Genomic DNA, 26,504 nt, shown 5'->3' with positions numbered 1-26,504 from the left:
TCATTTTTTATCAGAGGTTGCACCTTTTTCAATGAGTTTTATGTTAACTTACTGTATTTTTATTTTATTTTAAATTTCAGAAATTATAATAAAATGAATAAATAGTCAACTTTCTTAGACTTATTTAGGTTAAGGGATAAACGCACGCTACTGGGTTTCTCATTTACATTAATGATATGTAGGCTACTTTTGTTATTTTTACATTCTACACAAGTCTCTCTGTAAGTAGTACTTTTACAGCTATTGAGTAACCGAAAGAAAATCATGAAACCATTGGGAAAATTCTCACTCTTTATTAAGTGACACTTTGTTTCCCCAAAAGGATGCAAAGATTTGTATTTATTATATAGGAAAAAAATATTCCTTCCTGAAATAGAAAGGTCGGAAAATATTAAAATAAAAAACCTAGTATTCACTTAGGAAGTTAAAAAATGAAACCGAGTAAACAATTCAGTGGCATCTAGATGGAACAAAATGCTTCTTTGTTATACATGATGGTCAAATTTGGCTCAAGTGGCAATTACTGAACTAAATCAGAAGGCTAGTAGGAAAGATTCTCCAACTGCTGGATAGTATATATTATGATGAATTACTACTTAAGAAGAGTTATATAGTGATTGTATTTGATGAATATCAGTGGGGTACATAGGTGGCATTACTTTTTTATCCAATCTCAACCTATTTACTAATTCTATATCTAGATACAGAATTTATTAATATTCCCTTTGATCCTGCCATATGGAACAAGTTTCTATTGTTTGTATATGCTCTTTTTTCTCACATCCATGTTTATGCTCACTTTCTATCATGAGCTAGTACTGAAATCTTTATAATCACCCAGCTATAACTAATTTTTCCCTTCTATGAATTCCATGAGAAAAAGAATTATATTTAAATTAACTATTTGAGTCTAAAGGACTGTGACTAGTGCCTGACATACAGAGGATGCATGATATATGCTTGTTGAATGCTTGTTGACAGAAACTCTACTTGCCCAACTATTATCTTCCAAGGTTACTATGCCTAAAATATGTTATAGGCCTATCCATACACTTTATATTGATTATTTCTTACAGTGAAACTGTGAGGAAGGTAAAATTATTCCACTTTATGAATTAGATAAATTCATCTCTGGAAGTTTGACCTAACTTGGACTCAAGATAAGTTATTCTAAGATCAAGTTATGTTCCTTTTACCCAATCATGACTCCCTCTACTGCTGACGTTTGCTGTTTGATAAGAGAATGATTTAGTTAGAATACATCAGTTAAGTGTTTTTAGTGACTTTTGAGTATCCTATAGCAACACTGAAGCTAACATAGACAGAGATAGTCTTCTCATCTCTATTTTCTTTCAAAAGTCATGAGTTGGAAAGACATTTTGTATATTTAAGAGAACTTTTACTCTCTTAGCTACATGACAAGAATTTGCTTAGGACTTTAGAATATTAATGATCAGAGCATTGCAATGTAGTATTTTCTTCCAGATGAAATAAATTTGGAAATCAGTTGTACACGTTCATACAGCTAATCTAGCAAAGATAAAATTCAAATCTAAGTACTTCTAACACCATCTGCTCCACTTGGTTAAACTAAGATTGGCTTTTATGGATCAATTATTTTAATGAGTAAATCTTGAGTTCCTAAAAGAGGAGAAAGTATATCTCACAAAAAGAAGGAAGAAAGGGTAGGGCAAAAGATTTTACAAAATAATAGTTAACCTGAAAAGCAATCAAGACAATAATAAATTACCATCATTCAGTCAAAAACTGACAAAATTTTTATTTTTTATTTATTTATTTGTTTGTTTGTTTGTTTAAATTGCTTTTTATGCCTACAGCACCTGGTCTTCCTAGGCGGTCTTTCATTAGTACTAATCAGGCCTGACCTTGCTTAGCTTCTGAGATCAGATGGGATCAGGTGTGTTTAGGGTGGCATAGCCATAAACCAAAATTTTAAAAACACATATCTAAAGCAAAATTATGTAAATAGTAGATCAAAAATAATCTAGAATATTATATAGCTATGGAGGTGAGCCTGACTGATGTTATCTACTGACATAGACCACAATATATTATTAAAAAACACAAATATAGGTTAATATATATGGTGTAATAAAATAAGTATAACAACAACAACAAAATCCTGTAATATGCATAGACTTCTATCTGCATGGAGAAAACTGTGAAAGGTTCAATCTTGTCAACATTGCTTTATTTAGGCAAACACTGGTGGGAAGAGGGAGGGAGAGGTGCCGACAATTATTTTTTCTTTATATATTTTGTATTATTTTACTTATTATGGTGACCTTCTGTGTGTTAGGTTAGTAATTTTATAGTAGAATTTAATAAAATAAAACAAAATAAATGGCCAGGAGAGATAAAAACATTCAGAAAAAAAAATTTTCCCCATGCACCCTGTCAATTTCTTCTCGCATTTCTTACTTTCATTTTTCTTTTAAAAATTTCAAGTGATTTTATTTATTTTCTTTTTTTATTCCTATCCTCCCACCTCCCCTCCCCTTCAGAAACTATTAGCTTGTTCCCTATATCTATAGGTCTATCTCTGTTTTGTTTTGTTAATTTATTCATTTTTTTTAGATTCTACATATAAGTGAAATCCTATGGTATTTGTCTTTTTCCATCTGACTTATTTCACTTAGCATAATATCTGCCATGTCCATCCTTGTTGTCACAAATTGAAAGATTTTATTTTATTTTTTCCATTGGCGAATAAAATTCCATTGTCTATATGTACCACATCATCTTTATCCAATAGTATATAGATGGATCCTTCGGTTGCTTCCATATCTTGACTAATGTAAATAATGCTGCAATGAATATAAGGATGCATATGTCTTTTTGAATTAGTGTTCTGGGTTTCTTCAGATAAATATCCAGAAGTGGAATTGCTAGATCATATGGCATTTCTATTTTTAATTTTTTGAGAACTCTTCATACTGTTTTCCAGAGTGGCTGTACTAATTTATGATTCTACCATCAGTGTATCAGGGTTCTCCTTTTCTCCACATCCTTGCCAGTAATTGTTGTTTGTTGATTTATTGATGATAGTCATTCTGAAAGGTTTAAGGTGGTATATCACTGTGGTTTTAATTTGCATTTCCTTGATGATTAGTGATGTTGACTATCTCTTCATGTGTCTCTTAGCCATCTGTATGTCCTCTTTGGAGAAATCTCTATTCAGTTCCTCTGCTTATTTTTTAATTGGATTGTTCAGGGTTTTTATGGTGTTAAGTTGTATAAGTTGCTTATTATTTGGATATCGACCCTTTATCAAATATATCATTGGCGAATATCTTCTCCCTTTCAGCAAGTTGTCTTTGCATTTTGTTGATGGTTTCCTTCACTGTGCAAAAACTTTTTAGTTTGCTGTAGTCCCACTTATTTATTTATTTTTTTCTTTCATTGCCCTTACTCTAGGAGGCATATCAAAAAGGTGTTGCTAAGGGAGATGTCAAAGAGTTAACTGCCTATGTTTTCTTCTAGGAGTTTTGTGGTTTCAGTCTTACATTTAATTCTTTAATCCATCTTGAATTTATTTCACTAATAAATAAATTCAGTAAAGTTTCAGGATATAGATTCAATATATAGAAATTTGTTGTATTTCTAAATATTGATAATGAATGATTGGAAGGAGAAATTAAGAAAACAATCCCATTTATAATTGCATCAAAAAGCATACAATATCAAGAAATAAATTTCACCAAAGAGGTTAAAGATCTGTACTCTGAAAACTACAGGGCATTGAAGAAAGGAATTCAAGAAGATACAAATAAATGGGAGGATATACCTTGCTCATGAATTAGAAATAATATTGTTAAAATATCCTATCACCTAAAGTGATACACATTCAATACAAACACTATTAAAATACCAATGGCATTCTTTTCAGAATCAGAACAAGTAATTCTAAAATTTATATAGAACCACAAAAGACCCTGAATAGCCAAAGAAATCTTGAGAAAAAACAACATGAGAAGTATCACGCTCCCTGATATCAAACTATACTACACAGCTACAATAATAAAAACAGTATGGTGCTGGGATAAACACACACGTGTGCGTGCACACACATATATTTTTAATATATATATATATATAAAATATATGTGTGTATATATACACATATATAAATATATATATATGTGTATATATCTATATATATACATATATATGTATACATATATATGTATAAAATAAAAATTATTTGCTTTCCTTTAAACTGGGAAATAGAATAGAGAGCCCAGAAATGAATCCTTACTTAGTCAATTAATCTATGACAAAGGAGGCAAGGATATAAAATAAGGTGAAAAACGGTCTCTTCAATAAGTAGTGTTGGGAAAATTGGATAGATATATGCAAAAAATGAAATTGAACTATTTTCTTACAATATATACAGAGTAATAGTTTTAATCAAGAAAATTTAAGAACAGTAGTTATGACAATTAAATTCAGTAATGATGCACAAACATGGAAAAATAAGTAAAACTTCTTGCATTTCAAAATCCATCTAATAGATGAGAAAACAGACTAGGTATGTGTTAAGAGACTTCTATGTATATAGACATTTAAGCATTTGAACATACTTCAAGGTATCTATGGGCTTTAAGATATCTGAAATTGTAAACTAATGTTTCTATGCTTCCTATGTTAAAATTCAAAAATTTGTTTAATGTTAAAAATGAATAACAAATGAAAAAAATTCAGTAAATCATTAAAACAGTTTTCAAATATTTGAACAACTTTTTCATTTGGAAACTGAAGCATATGCTTTGTAATATGTAAAAATTAGACTTTGATCCAATTGGTAAAAGTAACAAAAGTTCCATTTTGTCTCGAGCCATTACAAAGTTTAAGTTTCTCTTCAACTTAAAAGTAAACTCTCACTTTGGAGATGTGAGGTTTTCAAGCTGAGGTTTGGTAAACATTAATGGAGGCATTGTGTAGATATTCGAGAATCAAAGAAGTATCCAAACAAAATTGATTTTCATATTTCTTCCAAATTTAAGATGGTATAATTCCTTGGTTGTAAGGATCAGGCAGGAACTGAGGGACTGTTTTCAGAAGATTGCCCCAGAACAATATGGGAGTGGAAATAATGACCTAAAAAGTTAATTGGGAGGAAAAATTTAAAAAGACAGTAAGGTATATATTTTGTGTGCATGTGTGTGTATTCGTGTGTGTGTGTGTGTGTGTGTGTGTGTGTGTGTGTGTGTGTATTTCACATTACAGGGGTAAGATTTGAGTTTTATTAATGTATTTGGTAAAATTTAAACAGAAGCAACAAATAAAAGAAAAAAGGTACTTAAATTTCCTTTGGAACTTATATTCTGCTAAAAACTGAACATCTGATAAGAATTTGACTTGACAACTTGACGATTTCAGCTCTCATTACGATGACGGATCAAAAAGAGAAACTACCTCGGATCTAAACGGGAAACTTCGGACCTCTCCCTGTCAACAAAGAAGAACTATCTGATGAATTGGAAGTAAGGAAAAAATTGTATAAAGCGTCACCTGGTTCATTTTAAGTTCTCAATAGTTGTTGGACAACTTTCCCAGTTTAAAGGAAAGAAAATTTCAAAAAATAATTTTCAACAATATGGGTATGATAGCATATCCAGAAATTCTAAAAGAAAAGTCAGCCCTAAAAGTCAGAATTGCATTTAGATAATCTAAAGCAAAAAAAATTGATTGCATCTTAAAACAAATAAACCAAAAATATAATAATTCTTATTCTGTGCTTAAATTACTTCATATAATTTTAGTGACTCTACAAATGCTCTGAAATTTTCATTCATTTATTGAATTAAACTTTTAAGGATATAATAGACTCTAATAAGAAAGAATTATAAAAATGGTATGACACAGTCCCTGCCAACAAAGATATCACAATATTGAGATGGTATTTATAAATGTGTCAAAATGAAAATACAGTATGAAAATAATTTTGATAAAATAATGCATGAGTTACAGCAAAAAAAAAGCAAATCTTTTAGGTGGACTTTGCAGGGTTAGCAGATGTTCATTAGGAGATGAGGTGAAAGTAATTTCTTGCAGAGGGAAAAATATGGATAAAAAACCTGATCAGACTGAGCCAAAGACTGTGATATAGCAACATGCTAGAAAGTAGTTAGATGTTTAGACAGATTATGAAAAACCTTGCATATCATTCTAGGAATCAGCACACATTATCTTAGAAGCTTTGGAAAAATTACTCAGCCTCTGTAAGCAGTGTAAAGGCTGGAGCAGTAAAGACTGAAGACATAAAGAGCAATTAACAATAAACAAGCTTAAAATAAGGTAATGACAGTGGCTATGAATAAGAGAGATAGGAGGACTACTTTGGATAGATGTGTATTACATGCTTTCAGTAGTGACTGCCAGAGTCAATAGCTTATTTAGGGCATAAATTCCTGAAGGTTTTCCTTGTTTCTCTTAACATGAAATATGGAAACAGTTGCTTATAAATGTAGATTAATAAATTCCCTTAATTCTGTTTCATCAAAGAAGTAAGACCAATTCCTGCCTTAGAAAATTATATAAAATGAAATAATATGTTTCTCCTATGTTGATGGAAAACAGGACAATTGCTGACAAAGTAATGCCCTCAGTCATCTGAAATAAAACATTTTAGATCCAGGTTTCATATATGACTCATTTTTCCTTTGATATTGAGTGAAATTGCATGATAAATTTAATTCTGTATATCTCACTAAGATATTCTAGTATTTAGAAGAAAATTTGGAAGTCAAATTTAAAAACATGACTATGGATATTTGCAATTATTTTTTTCCTTCAACTAATATTCTTAAAAATTTATTTAATATCTAAATGATACTGCTCTAGATGCTTAAAATATAGATGCAAATAAAACTGACCAAACACAAATAAAACTGACCAAAAGCTCATGGAACTTTTATCTACTGAGAAGAGACAGAAAAATGTATAGTCAAAAACTTTATTATGTTGGATGCTGATGAAGAGAACTAAAACATGAAAGTAAGATAGGATGTGCTAAATTGGGATTTGAGATTATAAAGATAGTGGACATGGAAAAACTTACTGAGAAGGTGGCATTTGAGGATAGCCTAACAGAGTTAAGGGAGTTAAGTTATACTAGTATTTGGGGATGGAATGCTCTGTTTAGAAGAATGAACGAGTGCAGCATACCTGAGACAAAATCATTCTTGGTGAGTGTGAGGAATAAGAAGGGGATAGTGTGGTAGAAGCAAAGTTTGCAGGAGGGAGGTTGGTTAAATAAAAGATATTGGGGGATTTGATCATGTAAGATCTATAGGTAATTATAAGGATGTGCCTTTTCTTTTGAGAAATGAAGCCCTTGTAAGGTTTTGATGACTGACATGATCAGATTTATATAAACTGAGAATAAACTGTTGGGAACGAGGTGGCAGGTTGTAAAGTCATAGCTTTTATTCAGGTGAGAGAAGGTGGTTGTATTGTACTAGGTGAGGAGCTGTGGAGATGTGAGAAAAATTGCATTTCCTAAACCTGTTTGTTTAAAAATGAGAAGGTCTATTTTGGGGGTAATAACAAACATGGGATTATTTGAAACTACTCACCCTAACTGCCCTGTAATGGTACTAAGATAAGATGCTTTCATGGTTCTTTATTTAACTATGAGTGAGTATGATCTTAAGATGGTCATTGTTTCATGGAAAATGGTATAGCTGCACTGGGCACTTCGTAAACATCATGAGATTAAATGAATACCAGAGAACGTTTTTGCTGGAAAGATGTGTACTGTGATAATCCCACCTCATGTGCATGGCTAAGTCTTTTTATGTGGTTAAACACCGACCATAATCTTTAAAAACTGGGTTTATTTCTTATGTTTCATCTCCACAAGGTCGTTAATCAGAATTGGGGAGTTATTTGCCATAGGTTTGTTTTCTCCTAAGCATCTGCTCGTTAGATAAGTCTGGCCTAATTATTATTAGCTCAATTATTTTATCTTGAGGACAATTTAGTTTACTAGGAAATGAAACATTTGTGTCACATGGTGAGTCATAATGAAGATACTTGCAGTTCATAAACAAGTTTGAAATTTACTATCTTCATCTCACAAATTGTGATAATCAACATGAGGGCATTTTAGAAATTCGAATAAACTGTTCCACTTAACTATTCTTAATTATTCTTAATTAGAGTTTGATGTTTATTTATCTGTTTTCTTATTTTCATAAGCTCAAAATTATTTTGTAGATTCTATTCTTATTCTCACTCATGCTATTATTGATTTGCCAAATTTTGCAGTATACATCCTATTTACTTTCTGATCATCACCCATTTCAACACTAGCCTACAGAAATCCTTGAAAGCAGCCCTATATTCCAACATCAATATGTCCCCAGCCCATTTTGTTTTATTTGCCCTTGCCGTGGACACTAGTGCTACATTTTTATCAGACTACATTATACTATTAGCAAGAGTGGTAAAACTTAATAATGTTTATTTTATTTTAGGATTCATGAATGTATATTAAATGTAGACCTAGTATTCTGAAACTATTTTTCTTTTTCACTCTAATATTAGACATTCTCAATTTGCATTCATTTCCTTATAAGAACTCAGTGTTTTCTTTTGTTTCATATGCATTTTATCTGTGTATATCCTTCATGTTAGCTAAATATTGTCAAAACAAACTCTGATTTGAATCGCAGTGGTGCTCAATGTTTTAAAACAATCAACATTAAAAAGACATGTTATGTCTGCATATCCTACATATCTATGAAATTCATTCCACATCTGTTTATTTCCTTGTGTGATTAACAAATACTTTAGTAGCTTCCAAAACTTTATCTGTGTAAATATATACTAATGTTAAATTTAAGATATATTTCTAAGTACATAGAATAGTATAATTAACTATCATGTATTCATTATTTAGATTTAAATCGCATCAACATTTAGTCAGTTTTTTTTTTAATTTTATTTTATTAGTTTCTCTCCTTTGGCTCTGGCTCTCCACCTAGCCAATACATAAATGCTAACTATGCATTCCCTATGCACTGCTACTCATCCCCAGTGATCATCTATCTACTACTAATTTGTACTCCTTTAACCCTTCATCCTATTTTCCCAGCCCCCCAATCCTACTCCTCTCTGGCTGTCTCCAGACCTTTCTCTATATTTGTGTTCATTTTTGATTAGTTTGTTCTTTTTGTTCCTTAGATTCTGCATATAAATGAAATCATATGGTATTTATCTTTCTCTGTTTGACTTATTTCACTTAGCATAATAACCTCTAGGTCCATCCATGTCATCACAAATGGTAGGATTTCATTTTTTTTAATGGCTGGGTAATATTCTATTGTATATGTGGTTCATAGATATGGTTCATATATACAATACAATATTACTCAATCATCTTTTGATGGGCATTTAGGTTACTTCCATATACTGGCTATTGTAAATTGTGCTGCCATGTGTATTGGGGTGCATAGATCTTTATGAATTATTGTTTTGGTTTTCCTTAGATAAATGCCTAGAAGTGTAATTGCTGGGTCAAAAAGTATATCCATTTTTAAGTTTTCGAGAAACCTCCATACTGTTTTCCATAGCGGCTGCACCGATTTGCAATCCCACCAACAATGTATGAGGTTCCCTCTTTTCCGCATCCTTGCCAACATTTGTTGTTCAATTTGGTTTAATCCATAAGCCTACTTCCTCCCCACTTTCCTCTTTATTATTTTGAATATATCCTCCATTACATTATTTTATTAATGCATATATTAGAATATAGCTCTTAAAATAATTTTAAACCCAAGGATAACAAATTTCAATTAAAAAAAACAATAATATTTTAATATAATGAAGAATCAATCAATGTTCAAATTTCTCCAATTTTCCTCATTATTAAAGAGTTGATTCATCAAAATAGAGTCACAGCAATCATAGATTTTGCTCAATGCCAAACTTTATTAATAATTCAAGTGATATAAGTCGAGACATAGAGATAGCAGTCCTCTTTCTTTTTTTAATAATATTTTGTATTTTTCAGTTTTGTTGACATACAATATTATATTAGTTTTAGGTGTGCAACATAGTGACTAGGCATCTATATAACTCACAAAGCAATCACCCCAATAAATCTGTCACGCTTCTGACACCATACATAGTTAATACAATATTATTGGCTATATTCCTTATGCTAGACTTTATTTATATCTCCATGACTATTCTGTAACTACCAATTTGTATTTCTTAATCTCTCTTGTCTTTTTCACTGGCCTTTACCAATCCCCCTCCCATCTGGTACCCCCCAAACTGTTCTTTGTATCTATGAGTTTGGTTTTGTTTTTTGTTTATTTGTTTTGTTCTTTAGAGCATTTCTCTTTGTTAAGGAGAGGGACACTCAGTTGTAACTTCCTCATTGTCCCCTCCCACTCAACACACACATTTTGGTTCAGGAGTACAAAATTATAGATTGTATTAATCGCATGTGCAGTAAATGCAGAGAGAAAAAGAAATGTATTTAGGTTTGTGGCTTCTTAGATATTACCCAGGGATTGCAGGTTAATTACCCAGGGGTAAGAAGATTATATAGACTAGCTTCACTTCTCTGGTCAGCTATTTTCCATATATATCAAAAATTCCATATATATCTAGGTAGACTAATTATATCCTGGAAAAGTAGGGAGATCTGAAGGAGGCCAACATTTCCCAAAGAGATAAATGTGAGTTAGTTACAGACTGCTGTTAATTATTTTTGGTCTGTTTACATATGACTTTAGAGATGCTTCCAAATAAAATCAAAATATTGCAATTGGTGGATTAGTTCCTTAAGTCATATAAAATTTATTGATATCTTTTGCCTTTTCCTTATTTTCCTCTCCTTGCAATTATAGGGAAGCAGGATTTTCCCACCCCCAAATATGTTTCTTGGCATGAGGATTTTTTAGGCTGATTATTTTTAAGAATTACAAAGCTTAGGAAGAGCTTTTTACCTCCCCCTGAACTGCCTGAAAGAATTTAAGAATTTAGATAAAGGGTCTGGTCTGGGAAGAGTACTCAATCACCAGAGATATCTACAAAGGATATGGGCTGGGTGTGATAGGGGTACTGGGGCAAGCTTTGGAGACCAAAGTCCTCTCTGTGTCACATTGTCTTCACATGGCACATTAACAGTTGTTTACCAAGTATTTGGTTTTTTCTGTGATAACTTTTAAAATTTTTATTAAATTTATTGAGGTGACATTGGTTAATAAAATTATATAGGTTTCAATTGTACAATTCTATATTACATCATCTGTACATTGCATTGTATGTTTAGCACCCAAAGCCAAGTCTCCGTCAATCACCATATATTTGATTTACCCTCTTATAACGCTCCCCACCTCCCGTTTTCTCTAGTAACCACCATTCTGTTGTCTATGTCTATGAGTTTTTGTTTGTTTGTTGCTTTCAGTTTTATATCCCACATATGAGTGAAATCATATGACTAGTAGGGAGACTTTTTAAGTTGACTTAAAGAGTTCTTCAGATTCAATATATATTCTAGGATCATCTTAGATAATTCTAAGATGTGGAAGCTAAAATTATATCCAGGAGCCCTAGTTCCTTTAAGTAGGAAATGTTTTTTGTTAACTGTAATATGAGCAACAGGGTGAATATTCCTACTGTTTCGGTCATTTTTTCTAAGCCTCTTTATTGCTGGAACAAGGAAATGTGTGTGTGTGTGGGGGGCGTGCACACGCGCGTACATTTATTTGTATTTGCGTGTTGTGCACAATGTTCTTAATGACTTAAAATTTAAAATTCATTGTCATTATCTCACAATGCACACAGTGATTTCAGAATAGTAATATAAACACTATCAGCAGCAATTAGAATAATGGAAACAATATATATTTAAAAGTTCTTATTGTCCCACTAGAATTGCAGAAATACTGTAGCTTAAAAAGTCTCCCTGCTGGTCAGGTTGAGGGAATCTGAGCCTCATCAGGAAAAATAACTACAGTAGATAAAAACCCATCAATTATTTTAAATCAATCAGTTCACAATAATACTTAAACAAAACAAATCTTGTTCTAGACTTTCTATTCTTTTCCATTGTTCTACTAGTCTATTCTTGTGCCAATGCCACACTATTTTAATTATTGTGGGTTCATACTGAATTTTGGCATCTGGTATAGAATGTCTTCCCGTGCTTGAGGGCAAGAATGATTTACTTTTGCTTCTGTCAGGTAGCTTGGGAACACTATTGATTCACTTTCACCTTAATTCAATCTAAGGATGATATAATTCAGAGCTGAGATTTATTCTCAATGTCTAAGGGTTTCACAATCATTCTCCCATGTTAAGAGAGCCTGAAATTAAATTTTGAGTCTTCTTGGCCTATGGAGTTTATCTAAAATGTATCTCAACTTCTCAGCCTTTCTGCCACTTCTCAAATGATCATTAACCTCTCAGGGATGAAACAACGTAAATGCCCGTAAGACATCTCTGACTAGGGGACAAATGGGTGTAACTTTTATATGGTCTAATTTTAACAGTATTACTGCTGTTTTAAAAACAGACTGATGTGCTGTAAGGGTGGAAGTAGTGATAGTAGTTGGAAGGTTGTTGCAATTATCTAAGTACATTATAATGGTATGGACTATGGAGTAATAGAGGTACCCGAAGTGTTCAGTGTTATTAGATATTTGAAGATAGAGCTGCCAGAGATTACTGAGAGACAGTGAAAAATGCAAGAGGATTAAATGATTCTGGGTGTCTGGGTTGAGTAAACAACCAAAATTGAGCAGACGACCAAAACTGGGAGAAGCAGATGCAGTGGGGCTAAGTCCAGGCATCACAATTTTAGACATGTGAAGTTTGAAGATTTTATAAAATTTCCAATTAGAAATGTTGAATGTGGCAGTTGCATATAGCAGTTTTCATTCTGGAAAGTTATTTAAGCTAGAGATTTAAATTTGAGAGTGGTCATACTTATAGCCAAATAGCTTGATGATATTGCCAAGAGAGTGAGGATTGACTAAGAAAAGAAATGTCCAGGAAACGAATCCTGAACATTCCAAAAGGAAAATGTGGAGATGAGAAAGAATTTAGAAAAGGAGATTTAAAGGAATACCCAGTGAAGTCAGAGGAAAATCAGATATGCACGGTGTCTTGAAATAAAAAGAAAGTTGTTCCTTTAAGAAGAAATTGTTGAATTTTCTCAAACACTATGGGCAGGTCCCATAAAATGAAACCTACATACTTCCCATTAGCTAATAAATGTAGAAGTGACTGGAGACTTTGATAAGAAAAGTCATGGTGGGGTAGTGGGAAAAAAGCTTGATTTAGTGGGTACAAAAAGGAACGGGAGAAGATTTGGAAACATGAATGCAAGCAACTGTTTTGGAGTTATTTCGTCTTTTTTTATATACATGCTTCCTATGATCTGCTAATAGTAAGAGTCAGTGTCTTTTTAAGCCCCATTTTCATGCTTTTTGGGAAAGTAAATAATCATAAAGTACACTTTATTAAAAAGAACAAAAACTATAAAACACTGAAGATAATTTAATGTTTCAATAAGTGATTTTTCTTTATTTCTTTGTCTTCGGTTTAAAAATATGTCATTGGAGAATAACTTAAAAGGTCAAAATTTGCACATGTTGTGGTTTCCAGGTGATACAGATTGGAAAGGTTTTAAATCATTCACTGTGAATATACTCAAGAATTTCTGGGAAAAGACCAAGATATGGCATTAGAAACTAATATATAGCTATGGCTAAAATCCAAATCGATAGTCTCTTACATCATAAGAAAAGTTGTAAGTCAATAGTTCAGTAATGCAAAATGTGTCATCATGTCCAGAGACAAATAGTTTCTATATGCATTTACGATGAGAATGATTCATATAGCAGTCGACGGTTTTTAAACTTTCACCATTAGGTCTTGTATCAAAAAAGAAATATAAGTGCCTTGTGTATTATAGAGATGGTGGACATATCCTTTGTTAGCCTTGTGGTTAGGTTTTCAACTTATTGAAATTATTTAATGAAATTAACTAATAGAAAAATTAATGATGGAAACAGAAATGTGTGATTATATTTTAGATTATATATGTTTGGGAGATAACAATTTTATGTAAACTTGTTTAGTACTCTTGAAAGTTATAATGAATTACCTTAATTAAAACAAAATTGTTTGAAGCATACTGAAGTATAATGAGAAAATGTCACTTGGCCAGTTGTATTCCATTACCTTATTACCCATCATGTTATATAGTGTAATCACTGTATCACGCCAGTGTGAAAATAGTGTTATGTTGTTATAACATTCTACTGTTATCAAGGTCATTGTGTCTTTAATCTTTAGTACTGGGGATAGAAGAGTTAACAAAGCAAGACTGACTTTGAGCATATCCTCTCAGAAAAATGTACTGATAAAATTTACTATCAATGAGGGTTTTGTAAGTACTGATCTGAGTAGTGATTTAGAAATGCTTTTACAGGGTATACTTTTATGACTCATTGTTTGTTGTAAATAAATACATAATTTAAGGGCTGATGCTGGTATGTGACAAGTTCAGGGCTTCTGAGATAGTATAACTGCATATGCTAGATATCTTGCTTTACATATTTGCTAATCATTAGTAAAGCTTGGTGCAGGTTAAGAATTGTATTGCCTGGTTATTTGGTCTTTGTGAATGCACAAATGCAATGCAAGAAAATATATTTCTGATTCTTGCTCTGTGTGCACAATCTGTTCTCTTGGTCAGATTCCAGTCTTTATATGCTAGTTACCACTGTATTATATTTTGGCTTTCAGATCCATTTTTTCCAGCTTTCCAGCAGATCCATGATTCTGCAAATTGTTTGGACACTTTCTTAACTTATTAATTAATTATAGGATATTACAATTATAACATGGTTGATAAATTGATATTTATAGCTTAATCAGTTATTTGGCACAGATTAAAACATGAAAAATATTTTAAACTTTATCAAACACAAGACTGAGACATTAAAAAAAACCAAACAGGACAATATGTTTTAGAACTATTCAGACTGGAACCCTGAGTAGATCTTCTTTCCTTTAAATCATATTCAAATGCAAGATCCTTATTTCCCCTACTCCCATTGTAGGAGCTGAATGTCTTCTTGTCTATTACAATGGCATCATTTCCTAGCCACTCCCATGTCTTAAGAACCAAGGGATCTTTCCATTTATTTGCAGATTCTAGGGACTCTATAACACTCCCTTTCATATCATGCAACAGCAGAGATAAATGTTGCTGAAAGTTAACTTTCCTGTCTATATTTCCATAGCCGAATAGTTTAGTCTCTCATTTTAATCTTTTTAGAGTATAAACTCTTGTTCACCACTCTATTCCTAGTGTCTAAAAGAATCTGGTAGAGAGAAAAAGATTCAGTGAACAACAATTGAATGAATAAATGAATACTGAATGAGCTATTTGAACCTCATGATAAGAGGTAAGACAAATCCATTCCCTAAATTCCAAAACTACCATGTTAAATTTCTCAACTGGGATAATGATTATGAGCTAGGACATATTGAACAATAAGAAAAGTGAGAAAGACATTATCTAGGCCATTTATTTCTGAAAAATGATATTTGATATCTCTCCTGTATTCTTAGAACAGAACAAAACAGAATAAAACAGTGGCCCAAGATTTAGCTGGATATACTGGAAACTCATGATTTGCTGTTCAATCTTCCTTCATTATTAAGTTATGTCTGTTCGTTTCCAAAAATTAAAAATACATACTGCTTTCAACACCAGATCCTCCAAAAGATTTTGAGAATTCCCTACTCTGTCCACCTATTTTTTTATTTTCCCACATTCACTAATTGCAGCTCCTATTTATACAGCCTTTTCTTCCCATAACCAATTCTCACCCACATCTACTTGCAAAATAATAGGCCACACAAATTGAAATAAATTTCATAAGTAGCATTATAGCAAGTTTTTCTATCAAGTTTTCTTACTATTATATTGGTCTTCAAAAGAGAAACCTCAGCTAGGAGTTACCTAAATTAGTACACAGAGACTGACCTATAATAGGTTTCTACTTACACAAAATGCTTGTTCAACACCATGGAAGTAATTTACCAACTTAATCTATGGTTAACCCAACTGTAAATTTTATCGTCCTGTAAATTTACATGTGCACAAATTTTTCCATACAATACAGTTAGTCTTGGATTTGAGGCACATAATTAAAAATATGTCCAGGAGACTGTATACCTCTTGATTGCAACAGAAAGAAACTTGAAAGAATATTTGGACCAAAGAGAAAAGTTTGGATATAGGAACTCTTACAGTTATTATTATTGTTATTATTTTCATTGAAGTATTTATGTTCAGTGATAAAGTCAATATCAAATAACCAGTATATTAAGTTTGTCATTTTATTCACAAATGGATAAATTCCAAAATACATTTTACCATTCCAAAAGAAGTTATTTTTTTTTTCCTATCGGAATGGTAAAAAACATTTTAGAATTTTTGTCTTATAATTTTCTTATTTCAATATATCCCCATTCTCCCAAACTATACCCAATTTTTCTTAGGACAGAAAACTAAATAATCACATAATTTTTTTTTAAATATGAACTTAGGAAATGAATATTTCCCAATTTACAAAGAAATTCTGGAGATTGAAAGTTTTAAAGAGTATTTTTTTGATTCACCTTTCAAATTGTGGTACAAAATTCTGAAACATTTCACTTAATTCTTCATTCTTTCAAGATTTGACAAAAAGAAATTTAAAATTTTTATCCCAGTTAGGGCTTTTATTGTACCTACCAACAAAATGAGCCAAATACTATTTTTCATTTTAATCTCATAATTATTGAAAACCTAGAAAGTAGAAAATGTAGTTGTTTAGTGGGCAATTACACCATTCATTAGATCTGTGATGTCAGAGAACCCAAGTGCTTAAGGCTAAAGCTAAGATAATATCATAGGAAGTTGAGAAAACAGCAAATGATGCCAGCCTCCTGCCCTGACTATTAGGGCTTGGACTATGTTCTACACAGTATTCAGCAGCATAGTAAAAAAGTTATACACCATTAACAATTTATTTTTGAAATGCAAAGACACTTTAACACATGAAAATTGATCAATGTAATACACATTAACAGAATGAAGAAAAGAAACACATGATCACTGTTACTAATGCAGAAAAAATTAAACACCTTTTCATGACAAAAACACTCAAAAAATTAAGAATAGAAGGAAATAACGTCAACATAATGAAAGCCACAATGAAAAACCCACAGCAAACTTCATACTCAGTAAAATACAAAAAGCCCAAGGCAACATCTGCTCTCATCACTTCTATTTAAAATAATTCCAGCTAGAGAACTTAGACACCCCCCCCAAAAAAAGAATAAAAGACATCCAAATAGGAAAAGAAGTAAAATTAATCTCTGCTCTGAAATAATATGGTCTTTTACACAGAAAACCATAAAGATTCCACACACAAAAGTTTGAATTAATAAATGAATTCGGCAAAGTAGCAGAATGCAACATCAACCCACAAAAATCAGATGCATTTCTGTACAGTAATAATGAACAATATGAAAACAAAATTACAAAACCAATTCCATTTATAATAGTATCAAAAAGAATTAATACTTAGGAACTAATTTGGCCAAGGAGATGAAAGTCTTGTACAATGAAAACTATAAAGCATTGCAGAAAGAAATTAAAGGAGACATAAATAAATGAAACTCATTGTCCATCAACAGGAGAATGAATAAATCAATTTTGCTGTATTCAAAGAATGGAAAATTATATAGTGATGAAGTAGAACAAATTACAGCTACACATAATAACACGAATAATGTTCACACTCATAATATTGAGTGAAAGAATTAGGACAAATTCCTTCTGTATGATTTCATTTATATAAATATTTAATTTATATAATTATAGAAAAAAACAAAGGAGTGACATGCAGTTAAGATCATAATTACTTTTGGGAAAAGAGAAATTTGTAATTTGAAATGTTCGAATAGTAGGCTTCTGGAGTACTGGCAAAACTTCATGTCATGTTTGGTTGTTGGTTACATAGGTACCTACTTTAACAGAAAATATTAAACTCTAAGTTGTTCTTATTTATAGAATTTTCCCATATGTATTATTTTTCCTAAAAATCATTTGCTCTCCCATATGTAGCCTTTCTCCAAGTCCCTTTCCCTTACTAAAAATTAATAAATCTATATGGCTTTTCATTTGTAAATTTGTCTGTTGTTATTCAGCATCATAGTAAAAAAGTTTAAGTCACAGGCCCCTCAGATACTAAGCTTAAGAAGATCAGTTTTTCCTCTTTTACAGTTAAGAACTCTAAAAATTGGTTAAAATATATATATATACACATATATATATATTTTAACCAATTTTTATATATATATATACACACATATGTATATATATATTTTAACCAATTTTTAGAGTGGTTAAAATATATATATATACACATATGTATATATATTTTATTATATATTATATAATATGTATATTATATATGTATATATATATTTTATTATATATTATATATAAACAGTTAATTCATTATATATATATATGTATATATATATATAATGAATTATGTATATATATGTATATATATATATATGTATATATATATATAATGAATTAACTGTTTATACCAGTGATAAATTATTTGTATGAAAGTTTTGCATATAAATTTTGTTTGTATTTGTATTTTCTTCTCTGAGTACCTCTGCAAAAATAACTATAGATAGCATATTTTGCATTACTTTTGCTTTATGGAATAATGGTTTCCAAGTGTAATCTAATTATTTTATCTTAATGACTTTAAATTTATGTACACCTTTCACAAAATGGGAATTTTAATTATACTAGTATTTACGGAAATTTAGTTTTATGAGGCTTATGTTAAATTATTTTTTTATGATTGAGTTAACCATATGCTCAACTCCATAAATAACATGCTAATTTAATGATAATCAATATTGCTTGTTCTAGAGGCATATGAGAATTAAACATAACAGGCAGCTTGGAAGGGAGGAAAAGACCACCTAGCTAAACTTCTATTAACACTAAACAGCAAATGCAGTGAATTCTAGCAGTAATTTAGTCCATTTTCACTAGTGATTATTAATACCCTACATACAACTTTAAACAATGCCAGTTGAGCTTTTCAATACAAATTTGTCTATGTCTGTTCTAAATTCCAAATTGTGGGCTTAGAGCGGAAGCACGGACCCCAAGCCAGCAACGCAGATGAGCCGTGGGTGCTCCCGGGGTGGGTTGCGGGTGAGGGGGTAAGAACTGAGCTGAAGAAGAAACTGTTGAAGTGACCCACGGTGGGTGTTGACCCGGGAGCGGCGATTGAAGCCCCGGGTGGGCGGGGCTGTGATAGACGAAGGGCGAATCGCGCGGCACCACCTCAAGAAGCGGCGGTGAGTGCCAGACCCTCCTCCCCTTAGGCCTTCTCAGATGATCTATACTTTTTAAAGGTTAGAGTCTCAAAGCAGATCTGAATTTGAATTACTGCTTTGCCTGTTGCTACTTCTGTGGCATGGGCAAGTTAGTATGATGATTCATTAGTTTCCCCATGGGGAAATACAGGTTATAACAATATCAAATTCATGGGGTTGTTTCAAAGACCAAAAAATATTATATTAAGACCTTATTGAATTACCTCTCCCCCCAAAAACAGTCAAAAGTATGAGCTAGTAGTAAGCAAAAGTATCTTACATTTTTTTATATCCTAAAGCAACTTAAAGTAAAATATAATTCAAAGTGTAAATGTATACAAAATTTTGTAATGGATCTATTCTGATTATCCTTAAACTTCTCTTTCCAGGCATATGACTAGACTATATTTTAGTGCAAATTTTGTAGGTATCTTTGTAAGTTTTATGTGGCCATTAGATTTTTGGCCAAAGGAAGATGAGCAGAAGAGCATGTATGACTAATGATGATCCAGATTTAGAGTTTCTGTCAGACTGAGTCTCATGATAGAACACAGCAAGAGTAGCAAATAAACCTTTGTTGTTTTAAGTCAGTATGATTTGGGGGTTGTTTATTTCTTGAAATACAACCGAGTCACTGGAGTTCAAAATTAGATCTATTCCTCTAAAACCAAGTGCCTTGGTTAGTCGGTGATTTTGTGGTGTTTATGGATACATGATTTAATAGAGTTAAAGCAAGGATTAAGACAAGATAACAGTGTGCAGAATGGAAAAATATTACTCATTATATTTAAATATTGGCCATTTGCCAGCCACTGAATTTGGGATTTTAATTATATAATATTTAATGTTCGCAAAAATATTCCAAGATAAAATCATATCTAATTCAGAGATAAATTCATTAATGTTTAAAAATTAAATATCTTGTCTAAGATAACAAAGCAGGTATTTAAATCATGTCTCGATTCCTCCTGGGCCTGTATTCTATGTGAGAGGAAATAAAAGAAGAACAGGAGAGGAAAGTAGAAAGAGAAGAAGGGAGAAAGGAAGGTAGGAGGGAAAAAGGAGAAAAATAGAGATAAATTAATTTTTAAAACAAGGATTAATTAGGAAACAGAGAAGGGAAAGTTAGAACTTTTTTGCTACTTAGAACATTTATCCCTAGGATGGGCAGCTAAAACAAAATAACCTCATTTTGTTTCACTCTGATCACCACTTATTGTGAATGTATAATTATTTAAAAATAAAAGTTTGAAAGATTGTATGCTTATAAGTGGTATCATTAATAGGCAGTTGTTATCTGTAAAATAATATTTTTAAAAATGAAAGATGTCTACGCCATGCCACCCTGAACAAGCTCGATCCCATCTGATCTCAGAAGCTAAGCAAAGTCAGACCTGGTTAGTATTTGGATGGGAGACCACCAAGGAAGACCAGGTACTGTAGGCGTAAAAAATAAAAAAAATAAGGGATTGTAAGCTGACAAGGTCCTTGCAATCTGTGAGGTCAACCAAGGGCTGCAGCGCCTAAAAAAAGAAAAAAAGTAAAATACATAAAATCTCTTTAGAGATCAGAATTAGATGAACTTTGCAATGGATTTGAGTGAAAGGGAACAAAGACTCTGAAACTCAGTTAAGTGAGATAATTATCCCCTAAAATAAATTTCATTTTTCTCATTAGACTTGTATTACCAAAAATATAGTTAACTTAAAAACAAAAGGTTAAAGTGAGAGGCAGCAAGAATTTATTAGAGATCACAAAGAATAACTATATGGGATTCAGGCAGAAAACCGAAACGTGTTCTGATTATGGGGCAAAGGCAAGGGATTTTTATAAGAAAGGGAAGAAAAATAATTACATCAATAGAAAGAAACAATTTCTTTTGGTGCTAATAAGCCGAGGAAAGAATTTCTATGGGTGTGAATGTTGTAGCCGCCAGCCCCCAATAGACACACGGACCACCAGAAATCAGTGAGTTATAGGAAACACACTCTTTATTCAGCCAGCTGGGTCTGCCAGGGGTACACAGACCCCAAATTAAGCAGCTCCGAAATGTAGAGGTACAGGGTTTTTAAGCCCTAAACACCATTCTTCATCCTGTTTGAACACTCAAGTCTATGTTGGCTCTTTTCACTCATAATAATTCCCTTGAAATCCATCCAAATCATTGTTTGTGTCAACGTGCTCCTTTTTCATTGCTGAGTAATATTAGCGTGTTTAACCAGTCTCCTACTGAAGTGCACTTGGTTTATTTTCAGGGTTTCACTATACAAATAAATTTGTAATGAACATTGGTGTACAATTTTTTGTGTTGACATATATGTAGTATTGAAGAGAAAATATTTTTGTTTCTGTATGGTTAGGGCTTTCCGGACAAATTTACTTAGACTTAAGTCAAAGAAGAAGCCTTGGAGGTTACTGATAGGTAAGAGATTTAACTCTCCAGAGTAAATGTTTGCACTTCAAAGCAGGATGAGCAATGGATATATTGTAGGGGTTGGAATCTAGGTACCTCTTGTTTTATCTTCACTTTGGAGACATTTATTTACAATCCAAAGGGAAGGATCCATAATCCTTCCCCTTCTGAACCCAAGTAAAATTTGTTTACCTAGAAGTAAAGTTTTCCCTCTTTCTCTCAGAAGTTAGAAAGAGAGAGACTATCCTTTTCCTACATAAACTATAAGACTCATATTTCCTGGTTTCTTAACCTATAGTTCAGCCATCATTATCTGTAGGGTGATATCTATCTTGCTTTCTTTGCATCGACCCAGAGGCGGAAGAACTGGGAAAGGGGAAACCAGAGTACTTACTGTATTCCCTAATATATCTGTGACCTAAAATACTCATGTCTACTTTCAGGCTATTAAAATCAATATAGATATTAAAACCTATCAAAATGTTTTCAGTTCTTTGGGATAAAGACCTAAGAGTATGATAGCTGGTTTGTATAGTAAGTATATAATTAGCTTTTAAGAAACTTCCCGCTATTTTCCAGGATAGATGTACTCTTAGTCACACCAGCAATGTATGAGAGTTTCAGTTTTTCTGAATTCTCACAGCATTTGGTATTATGACTTTCTCTTTTTCTTTTTGCTGTTCTAATAAGTATATAACGATATCTCATTATGGTTGCAATTTTCATTTCCACAATATCTAATGATATCGTATCTCTTTTCATGCGCTTGCTTAGTGTTAGTATATCCTCCCTGATGAAATGTCGATTCATGTCTTTTGTCATATTCTAATTGTATTGTTAGTTCTTTTATTGTTGTTTTGAGAGTTCTTTATATGTTCTAGACCTAAGTCTTTTGAAAGATGTAGTTTACAAATATTTTCTCCTAGTCTGTAGCTTGTCTTTTAATACTCTTAACGGAGACTTTCTTAGAGTATGTTTTTAATATTAATGAAATCCGATATAGCAATTTATTTTATGTTTAATGTTTCTGATGTTATGTCTTAGAAATATTCACTAAGTTCTGGCTCATAATAAGTATCTTATCAATAAATATTGAAGGTTTTATAGCATTTTGTTTTATACTTGAATCTATGATCCATTTTGAGCCAATTTTTAAAGAGCCCAGAAATAAACCCTCACACACATGGTCAACTAACATTTTACAGTGAGCCAGGGATACTCAACAGGGAAAAGATAGACTCTTCAATAAATGATGTTGCTGAACCTGGATATTCATATGCATAAGAATGAAATTGGACTCATCTTGTACTACACACAAAAATTAACTCAAAATGAATTAAAGACTTAAATGTAATAAATAAAACTATAAAACTCCTAGAAGAAAAAATAGAAAAAAAAGCTCCTTGACATTTGCCTTAGCTTGGATTTTTTGGATATGACACCAAAAGCACAAGAAACAAAAGCAAAAATCAATAAATGGAAAAACATCAATCTAAATAGCTTCTGCACAGCAAAAGAAACTCAATAAAATGAAAAGGCAACCTATAAAAGGAGAGAAAATATTTGTAAATCATTTATCTGTTAAGGAGCTAATGTCCAAAATAAATAGGAACTCATACAACTCAATACCAAAAAAAATTTTTTTTAAATATAGCTTAAAAAAATCGGCAAAGGACCTGAATAGACAGACATTTTTAAAAAAGAAGACATACAAATGGCTAACAGGCACAAGAAATGGCACTCAACATCAGTATGGTCAGGGAAATGTAAATCAAAACCACAATGAGATTTTACCTTACACCTCTTAGAATGGCTATTGTCAAAAAGAGATAGCAAATGCTGGCAAGGATGCAAATTAAAAATCCTTGTGTGCACTGCTGATGGGAATGTAAACTGGTATAGCCACTACGGTAAACAAAAAGTTCAAGAAATTAAAAATAGGACTAACATATGGTCCAGCAATGCTATTTCTGGATATATATATATATATATATATATATATATATATATAATCTCCAAAGGAAATAAAAACAGAATATTGAAGAGACATCTGCAGTCTCATGTTCATTGCAGCATTATTTATAATAGTGTCGATATAAGAAATGTCCAAACCTATAGAGGATTTTCATGAATATTTGAACCAAAACTGACGACAATTGCTAGGAAGCAATATTGAAATGCTCTGGAGAATGACAACGTTGAAGTTTCTTTTATGCATTTGGATTAAAGAGAGAACATAAGGTAGGTTACCTGAGGGTGAGAGAAAGCAAGGCAGGGACTGGATTACAGGAGAGCTAAGATTATTTGTTTTCTTGTTGGTTACACTTATTTCAAAGATGTGTTAATCAAGATGCACAAAAACAATGGACAGGCTTGCTTAAGGTAAAGAAAAGCCTTTTACTAAAAAAAAAGGTTACATGCCTAGGGCGTGACTACCCACCATGACCTGCCTAGTTAGGGATTTATGATCAGATCACCCTGGGAGGTTACTTTCAGTAGAACCCCTTCTTTGTCCACAATAGTTGAGATATGGAAACAACCTATTGATGAATGAAGGTATTGAAGGAAAGCTAAGTTTGCCACCCCAAAATATGACTTTTGGGATACTGATTCTGGTTATTTTTAAGAAAGAAAAGATTGAAGAAAAACTTCTGATTCCCCCTAACTGCCTAAAAGACATTTAGATAGAAGACCTGGTCCAGGAAGAGAAACAGTATCATAGATAATGATAGTTTAGTATAAACTAGTGTGTAGTAGACAGGGAGGAATTTAGCAAGGCCTGTGTGATCGAAGTCTCACTGTGTCCCATTGTAAAAAATAGTCCAGCAAATATTTACCAAATATTTGCTTTTATATCTCCATGAGAATTGCCTTCCTGTTCATTGAAGTCCCAAACTCCAACCCCAACTTCTCCTTAGCTAAGATAGTACATAAGCCTTAAGTACTCTATCTGTCCTCAGATTTCATTTTGTTGTGGAACTTCCATATATATGCAATAAATTTGGTAATTTTCTCCTGTTAATCTGTCTCACATGAATTTGATTAATCTGGCCAGAAGAACTTAGAAAGGTGAGAAGAAAATTTATTTTTTTACCCCCACAGTTTAAAGAAGAAAAAAAATATATTTACACACACACACACACACACACACACATACACATCTATATGTACACCCATAATGGAATATTATTCAGCTATGAGAAAGAAGGAAACCTTTCCAGTTGTATCAACATGGATAGACACTGAAGGCATTATACTGAATGAAATGAGAGAGAGAAAGACAAATATAGTATGATCTCACTTGTATGTAGAATCTAAGAAGCTGAATTCATAGAAGCAGAGAGTAGAACAGTGGTTGTCAGGGGATGGGGGAATGGAAGATGATTGTCGACAAGTACAAATTTCCAATTGTAAGAGGAATAAGTTCCCAGATCTAATGCACAACATGCTGACTATAGTTAACAGTACTATACTATGTATTTGAAATCTTTTATTGAGAGTAAATTTTAAATGTTTTCATCATAACAATTACAACAAAATGATAATTAGGTGAAGTGAAGAATATATTAATTAACATACTGTGGTAAATATTTTATAATATATACATGTTTCAGATCAACGCATTATATACCTTAAACTTAAATAGTATCATATGTTAATTATATCATATAAACCTCGAAAAAATATTGAAATATATTAATATTTTATTATTATAGAAATCAAGATTTGGTTAGGAAAAGGGTCTTTCTTTTGATAAAGGAAGCTCATTGGGATTAGAGTAATTTAGAGAAACAAGAGATCATCTGATTTACAGAAATTGATCAAAATTTTACTTATACCATGTTGTCTTCCAACAATTCATAGACTTACCAGTCAAAATATAAAAAGTTATATTGACCAATCCATTTCTAGTTCTGTATCCATACTCCTTCCACTACATATCATCAAAATAAACCAACTCTCATTAAAAGCAAAGCAAAATAAAACAAATAATGAAGCATTATCCAGACTAATGAGAAGTCCTAACTTTCCAATGCAAATTTCATTTACATATTAACACTTGAATTATTGCTTAGTTCTAGTCCATAGAAGTGGATGACTGGTGAAGCTTGGATCCATTAGAAAGCTTTTAGGACAGAAAGGATGCAACTACTTGAAAAGGTAGGATTGAAAATAAAAGTGTGAAGAAATAGTATACAAATTAACTTCCTGCATAAAACAGAAAGTGATAAGATGACAATCACTGTTAGACGTGTTGATTTTAGAAAAGAAATGAGGCTCTTCTGTATTTAAGGTAAAGAAAGGAGATGTGAAAATTTAGAGACATTTTAAGAAAGAAATTAAGACATATTCAGTGACTGTCACATACATGGCCTTTAATGCATATTTACTGAATGAGTCAAATGTTAGGTGCTATGCATTTCAAAGACAGCCAAATTATAATTTTAGAATTATGAAGAATTATTATTTTTAATAATTCTGTTTTTTAGAAAAATATATTTGAAAATAGATATATATTCTTTATGGTGTGTTTCATCATTTAATTATTACAGTGTTTGTGCTCAATTAGGTTTTAATTGGTGTCCTAAGGTCCCATTGTTTGCCTCTTAGCAGCTACATAATT

At 31.9% G+C, this 26,504-nt stretch overlaps 1 pseudogene; it reads right to left on the bottom strand.

Annotated features, from left to right (window-relative positions):
* Positions 1-1,829: 1,829 nt before the first annotated feature.
* LOC120595848 (uncharacterized) lies at positions 1,830-1,946 on the bottom strand (annotated as a pseudogene).
* Between the last annotated feature and the right edge of the window lie 24,558 nt (positions 1,947-26,504).

This window comes from Pteropus medius, unplaced genomic scaffold, assembly GCF_902729225.1.
Source record: "Pteropus medius unplaced genomic scaffold, Ma_sr-lr_union100, whole genome shotgun sequence".
Classification (NCBI taxonomy): domain Eukaryota; kingdom Metazoa; phylum Chordata; class Mammalia; order Chiroptera; family Pteropodidae; genus Pteropus; species Pteropus medius.
Note: the sequence above shows the minus strand (reverse complement) of the source record. Positions and strands in the feature narration are given on the sequence as shown.